General features: G+C 37.8%; 1 pseudogene; it reads right to left on the bottom strand.

The window, feature by feature from the left end:
• Positions 1-225: 225 nt before the first annotated feature.
• LOC104429088 lies at positions 226-7873 on the bottom strand (annotated as a pseudogene).
• Between the last annotated feature and the right edge of the window lie 676 nt (positions 7874-8549).

The raw sequence follows: 8549 nt of genomic DNA, 5'->3' as shown, positions 1-8549 counted from the left end.
TTCGATCGTCCCTTTTTTTGGTTCTTCTTATTGCCAGATACAGCACGCTTTGTTCCCCAGAAATCGCTTAGCTTGAGCAAAAGGCACGACGAATGCAAATTACAGCGAGCAAGGTAGAGCATTACAATATCTGCATAGATGGCTGCTCATTTTGGTGAATGGCTCAGCAAGACAATTTGGCTCCTGTCGAGTATATATCCATCAGATTTATACACTCGCGGCATATCAAGGAAATTCAATAGTAACTTCGTGTTGGGAAACCAGAACTCAAAAGCATAGAGTGTGGCCGTGGTCAGGTTTCGACCAACGAGCTTTCTGAGGCACCTAAATTCTCCTGAGAAAAAGCGACCCAGCACAAGAAGACGGAACCAAAGCACTCATTCGCAATGAATCCTTTCCATATGCACATCAGAATTGTTAATTGGATCACTAAGTAATGATGTCCTTATATGCAAAAGCTATTTACATAAGAAAAACTCCCTGCAGCAAATAGCTCCGACAGTTCATGAATTGATTGTCCAGCTATTTAGTCTCCACCCTGCACTTTGTTCTATTCCGAACATTCTTTTTAGTTGTCTTGGCATTATCCAAGTGTGAAATCTGCAATAATTTTAAATGGTCAAATAAGCTGGCTCAAAACTTAAGAAGAATGTCATTTCACTTCAGCTTTTCTTATAGGAGAATTAAGGAAAATTAATAGGTGCTGTCCACTTACTATAGAAGACTTCCATTCGATTTTGTCATTACCATCTGCAGTACCCTGCTGAGATTGGTCCCGTATATGATGAAATATGTGCACAAGAACAGCAGCATCAAGAGCGGCATATTCCAGCTGCGAACATTGCGATTGTTACAGTTACATCAAAGGGCTACTGCTCTAATCATATTTCAGGAAACACCAACGGTTAACTTTTCTCCTTTTCTTTTCTGCGCTGTGTTTGCTCCTTAATATACTTTATGTTTCTCTCTCTTTCTTGGAGTTGAAATAGCAAATGGTGTTTGCTAAAAATAAAAATAAAAAAAAAGAAAAAGGAAAGCTTCTTTTAAAAAATATCAGCATAAACATTGTTTTAAATAGACACCACGAGAAATTTTTGTTGCACTAAAGATCTCGAGAAATTGCTTAAGCAAATGATTATCATGTCTACTGACCCTAGGCTCTCTAATGTTCAGAGCATTAAGATATAATTGGAAGTCTCCATGAAGTTCTGTGTACTGATATCGTTCTTCCAGATGCATTCCACGCATTATAGTATGCTATTGCAACCATTTGAGTTCTGCTATTAAATCATGTGATCTTTCTGGCAATTTCCTTTCTGAGGCAATAATATCAAAAGAAAACGGAAAAAGAAAATATAAAATAACCTGATTTTGATTCAAAGGTCGTTGCTCCCAGTTGCTATTCCTTCTTGTCTTGTTCAAACCAGCACCAAGTATTTCCTAGTTAGAGGCAAGAGATAACAGTAAAAGTAATTACTCATCAGGGCAAAAAGCAACCTCAAAGGCATGCATCACAGATTCCAACATGAGTTCTGAGCAAGAAGAAATCATGTTCCCCCCTTTTCACCACTGTTAGTAAGCGAGGCAGCAATACTAGTCATACAATGCAAGTCCACTTTACCTCAGCAAGCCCCGAGAGACCACCACTGGATTCTTTATATACATTCTGAATGTCCAACAGCATTTCAAAATGCTTAAAACACCCCAGAGTTTCATAGGAGCTGGCGAGTTGCTTCATATCACATTGAAAATTATAGCCTGCATAGGGCAGGAACATCAGGAAATTCTGTGGAAAGCTATTCACTTGAGCAAAACAAACATACTGAAACATTCAATGCCAGTCACCCTTAGTCATATCAGTACCAAACATGCACAAATAATTATTCCTTGCCTAAACTCTTGCTTTATGATGCCCCGATGTACGTCTGGTACCAGAAATTCCAAATTCTTATGTCAGTACAATGATTTTCTTTTCCCTAGATTAGAAGACACATGTTGGTTATACCTGATTAAGGCTGATGCTTGGACCAAGAAGCAAAGGATAGAATACAATTATGCTAAATAATTTCTCATACCAAGCTTTAGAATACTTGAAGACTGTAAAATACGACTCAGGCAGTTATCCAGAATATGTGGCACATCCCCTGACAATTTTATTAGATCAATGATGAAAACACTTCTGCTGGAAGCAATCTGCATGATGGACACCTGAAAATCAAAATAAACATCAGACTTAATTAATTTCTGACATTAATGGATGACCTTTTAAGATATTTGTGCTGACACAGAGGTCATAGTGGAACGAGCCAATCAGAAAAGTGACAAAAAGTCATGACAATTGACACGAAGTTGCCAACCTGAGACCTGACGGTGCCTTGATCTTCTCCACCAAATTGCAGCCACAACTTGCTCAACCAAAACCTCTAAATCACCTCAGCAGAGCAAGCAGCTGCTGTAATTTGGCTGAAGAGACCAAGTCACTGCTTAGAGCCAAATAACACACAACAAGAGAGCTAAGTCAACAGCAGTTAGGGACATTGATTGGTGAGACTAGCCATGCCAATGGCAACCACATATAAGATGGTGAGAAGTGGAGACAAAACCATCGTCTTCTTGTATTGCCATATCCTCTCCATAGTCCTATACCATCTACATCTGCCTTGTCTGATTTAAACCATTGTGATAGTAGTTAACAGATGTCAAAAGGCATATAGATACTCTTTAGCATTTTACACGAATCTTCCAAATGCAGCCTTCAAACGGGTCCTACATCTGGCCAAGCATTTTACATGAATCATCAAATTTTTTGAAAGGAAGCGCACTATATAACAAGTACAGCACATCTGAAATCATCTTAAAAGTTTTGTTCTCAGCACGCCATTGTTGAATATCATACTTCATAGTTGATTTCATGGCCGTTGAAACGTAAGAAAGATAGTGGCAATCACCAAAAGCTTGACGATAACTCTTGATCATTAAACCATTTAATTTCTTTTCTGGCAACAAGGAATTTGTTTGGAACAAAAAGGCACAAAGACAACTTTCAGCGAGTAAATAAAACCTCCAAGAGATTATGCATAGGAAGATGAGGACAAACAGGACTTAGTAATTACCTTGTTAGGCTTGCTGCCCTTTACATAATTGGGTTTCCATTCACAGTCCACACCAACAACTTTAGATTCTTCAATACAGTATGTTGCTGTATGCAAACTATCCACTCGATCAACCCAAAAAACATCTTCAATGCCCAGTTCTTTGAGGCACAAATAGTGCTTACAATGCAGAAAAGTTGCATCCAATTCTAAACAAGCCAACGGTTACAAATTAGTATATTTGAAAAAGAGAATGCAACATTACTGAGAAAATCCTACTGTTGTACTCCACAACATGAGATCACCAAGGACTAAATATCTAGGCATAGCATACTTACACCATACTGATGATAGTGCAACAGAATACACATTTATCAGAGAAGTTTAATACCCAACGTATACGAAGGTCTACTAAAAACTTTTCAAGGTCCACATAATATGGCAAGCATATGATTTTAGATCATCAGGCACAAGCAGAACTATTCTTTTCCTCAGTCATGGAGAACTAGAGACCTAATTGCAGATGCAACTGTCAGATTCAAGATATCAAATGATTCAGCAATTTTTGAGACATAATGACTTCAGCACTTCCCCAGATACAACTCAAACCAAGATTTACAAGTTATAACAACAAGAGAACGTAAGCAAAACATCCATTCAGTTCACCGAATAACAATATACTGGCCATAAGAATCCCAATCAGTTTGCCACATTCTCTGACAAAATGCAAGCAATATATTGATAAAGATATTCACATTAGAAGGTATATTCGAACAAAGATAGCCATCTACATTGACCAATGCAATTGCCCCATACTTAACTCAATAGACAAGAATGCCAACACCTCGTTAACTGTGCCTATAGTATCTTATGCATAGTCCAGGTACTTTATGCAAACAAAGCAGGAAGAAACCTTATCTAAGGTTCCCAGTAACCTACTTGAGGCATGTAGTTGGATTCTAGTAGCACAATAGAGGTTCCGATCACAGCAGTGACTGACAAAAAACTGTTTCAGCAAAACTAGTGCAACAACATAGTTTTCTAAACTTACAGGTTGGAGAAAAGAAATTACAGCAATATGTTTATCCTAATATATTGGCAAACATAATAGATGTTGGCACACCTTTGGCTTTTGGAAAACCTTGAAGAGAGTATTGATCACACAATTCATCAACTTTTTCTGGATAACCAGCTTCCATTGCCAAATAGACCTTTAAAGTGGAAGAGAAAAATCTTAATAGAATAAACAAAAGCACGTAAAGTCTCCCTTCTTTATGTCTAACGACAGCTACTGGTAATATGTTATTTCAAAACTTAAACATCACCTTCGGGAAAAGGCAAAGGCAAGGAGGAAAGAACAACAGTAATAGGACAAATGTTCATCACAAAGGAGGAGGTGGTACCACAGGAATTGCTTGCTCAAGCCACAAGATATCATTTATGTACACAGCTCAAATGCTATAGTTACATCAGAAGACATACTTATGACTAGAAAATTAATCACATTTCTCTATGAAAGGACCAAGAACCATTAGACATTGCACCAAAGTCCAATAGCAGGAGATAAAACGTGCGATTACTGAAACAGTTCTGCCAATACCCGTTCCTAAGAAAGACAGGACACAGGACTGATAAAACTATTTGAGGAACCCCTGTAGAAGGCCAAACTGCCAACCTCAAAAGATTGATACAAATCTACTAAAGTTGCAACTTAAAATCATACAACTTCAAGTTCATCTAAAGAAAGATGCCACAGTTGGAACAAAGCATTTTAGACTAATACCAGGTATTCAATGAGCTGTATATCACCCTTTGCCTTTGACTCAGCAACATCCCAACACCCTTTTTCTGCTAGCTGCTTCATTGAACTACAAAAGAATAAATTAGTCTTGCTGTTCTCAATACAATGGCTGCAGTAAGAAATTTGGATTTCCATGCACTATCAGCAACATAATAAATAAATCTAAAGCAAATGTCACTTCCAGAAAATTTTAACAGCAAAGAAGTACCTTTCTTTACATTGATGATATACATCAGCAAATTCCTTGCCGGAGATTGTTTTTCTTTATTGTCACATAAGCATACTTCAGCATTTGTCTGTCTATATATTCCTGGACAAGTAGACATAACATTGGCTTGCCCATAAATGTGGCCCACTTCTCTGCAGCCCTAAATTCTTTCTTTTCCATCATAGCAAGAAGGAAGGATTTCCCAAATTGGTGAATAGAAAAGTGCTCCAATAGAGTCACTGCTGTCATATAGGACTGGGACTTTATCAACTTGAAAATATATTGCTCAAGAAATGTCAATGCAGTGACTTGTCTAAAGTTAATGTCTGTAGCTTTAAGTTGGCATATAACATTCTCAAGGTTTGTCAGTCTCACATCATACACTTCTACTATCTTCACAAGTATCCTCTCATCATGATATACATAACCCTGAACCATATCAACAAATAAATGCGCAGCTAAGTCCTTTGCTTGCATGGAGTCCGCAAGGTTAGCTTTCAGAAAACGACGGAGAGAAGATATTATCAAGTGACTGAATCCCTCACAGTAAATGTCAAATATGGGTAGTGCATAGAGACAGTGTATAACAAAAGTAGCAGGTCCAGGTCGGGGCCCATTATTTAATACTTGATGAACTTGATGTTGAAGTGCCCCGAACTTCCTAGTTGCCTTCAAGGTACCTAAGCATTAGAACAAAAGGCAATATCTCTAAGAAACGAAGTCCAGATAGCCATAAACCAAGGGGATTCCAAGCATCTATGAAAAGACTGAAGGATAGCAACATCCAGTAAATGACCAATTATTCCTCATCAAAAAGTGTAATGCTATGTGCAGTGTGACAGTAGTTGTAAATACTGAGATGCACAATGTACTGCATGTGTGTCCTCTAATTGCTGAGATTTGAGGACAATTGTCTTACATGGCTCAAAACTTCAGCTTGTTCTTAGAATAAAACTAGCATCTAAAGAAGAGCCTCATCTTTGGAAGAGAAGTTAAAGAAAAAGTTGACGTAAAACCAGAAGGTGCAGGTAAGTCGATCATCTGATACATATAGGAACACTAGAAAAGTCATTTGCTCGCATATACTGCATATGATGTGAAATACCACTAAGGGAAAATGGAGAATATAAACGTGGCAAGAGACTTTTGAAGGGGAAGGCATTCTTATACCAGAAGCATAACATTCTTTAATGAGGTACAAGAATACAATTGGCGAAATGTGGGATAAATCAGACAGAGAGTGTAGAGTTAGGGTCCACGATTCATGATTTTCCTCTTCCGGCTGCTTGACGATTTTATCGTTCCATCCCATGGAAGCAGAACTGTCCCACAAAGAATAAAAACATTGGTTTTCAGATAACAAGCATCATACAGAGTCCTGTTTATCATCCATAAGAACGACAGAGCAGCCAGAACCAAAAATCACACACTCCAAGTACTCTCATAACCATTCACCAAAAAAAGTTGCTATCAATTCTCCAAACAAAGAAACTTCATCTGAAGGTTCATTTCTATGCACCAAGACCAAAGAGGCAGAATTCAACCAAGTTAAAGAGACAGAAAAACAAAGAAGCCAATTTAGCAATTGGATTGGATGTCCTCTGCGATTGAACCAAGGTGGGGAAGTTCAAGCAGGCTTTGAGGAACCTAGGCAGAACTAGAAGAAAAAGCTGTTAAACCTGTCCAAGCTTTGGGCATGTCAGGAATGACTTCTATGTTTTTATTTTTGCTTAATCTATATATTGCAGCTCACACACTTTTAACTTTTTATAAATGCGAAACTCATGAAACTTTCACCGTACTCATATGTTGACATGTACATTCACATATAACTTTTTCGTAATTTTCCGAAATTTGAATAATAGCTTAAATTTTGGCGGGAAACCTTTTATTTAAGTCCAAACAAACGTGCCCTTAAAGTACGATTGAAGTGGTCATACTCATGCCATTACTTGGTTAAAACTAGCCAACCTACAGCAAGTACCATGGAAAAACACCAAATTACCTCATGCTCGAGGAAACACTGCACCAGACGACAAGAATGATAATTGACAGAGTTCGAGCACAACACGTCTCACATGATTCCTTAAAACTGCAACTTTTTTACTGCTTTCCTCTACATAATATGTAAAACGAGACTCTAAGAAGTGCCAGGCTGCCAGCTAAAGAATCATCCAACACACAAGCTAAGCTCAGTCGCCATAAAGTGCTCAACAACAGAAGCTAATTGAACTGGGAAGTATCGCAAAATCAACGAACTCAAACCAAGCAGCCGCCGCTATTCTCGCATCACGCACTCAAAAAGTCACTCCGACGAGAGCAAAAACACTTCAACCTCATCCCGCCGTCTCCGAAACATCCCCCAGTAACTCCATTTCGGGCCAAATCAAGTCATCCCCTCTCCTCTCTCCCCCCTCATTTACCCAATGAACCCTTCTGCACATAGACCGACAACGAACCTAAGCTCAAAATCCACAGCAGGCAACGGAATCAAGCGACAAATTGCTCCTTCGACCAATGCAGCAGCAAGAAGAGAACCAAAAATAGCAAATGATGCAGCGACCAACGGATGGAAAAGACGCGAACGACGAATCGGAAGAACACAAGCGAGTCATTACCGGAGAACGCGACTCGTGATCAGCGAGCTTCCGAGTCGCATCTGGTTGGGCAAGAAGTGGAGAGAGAAATGAAACCCTAATTTAATCGGGGCACCTGACAAATTGAAGAACTCGTGGTGGGCCCCACCGGATCTTTCCCCAAAGTGACATATTAATGTTTTATTCCCTTTTTCCGCCCCCTTTTTATGTCTCTAATGATGAGGTATAAACACACGCGTGACAACTAAACAAATAACCGTTTTGTCTTATGCAAGGTCACGAGTTTAATTTAGGTCGCGAGAGAATTTCTTTATGGCTCGTCCTAGCATGCCTTGTATGGATAGTCCTCTTAACCCCTAGTACCTTGATAGAATCGTGGTGGCGAGTTCATTAATTTTAGACCTTTGAGTCATAAGTAATGTAGTTAGATTGCAACTTAAACTGAATATTCCTTAATGGGTATAGAACTCTTATGGTAACTCTAAAAGCTGCGTTTAGCAATCAAGATAAAATTTAAGATTATATATATTTCACATTTGGTACCTACTTAAGTTAGGATAAAATCAAATATAATATATAGCACGGATAAAATTATCATATGAGGAAAGTGAGATAAAAGTGGATATAATCTTTAATATTCATAATAAGAAAATCATTTTTCTCGAATAATAAACTTTTTAAATTGATAAAATTAAGATTATATTCAAAATAAAAATAACAATTTAGTTTTTTAATTTTATTTTATTTTTACTTATATATTCAAATTTAATTTTTATCTTATAATATAAATTCAATATATATATTTTATTTTATTACATATTTTTGGTATTTTTAGGTATATTAGTACAATT

Source organism: Eucalyptus grandis, chromosome 7 (assembly GCF_016545825.1).
Source record: "Eucalyptus grandis isolate ANBG69807.140 chromosome 7, ASM1654582v1, whole genome shotgun sequence".
Taxonomy (NCBI): domain Eukaryota; kingdom Viridiplantae; phylum Streptophyta; class Magnoliopsida; order Myrtales; family Myrtaceae; genus Eucalyptus; species Eucalyptus grandis.
This window is presented reverse-complemented; position numbering and strand designations above follow the sequence as displayed.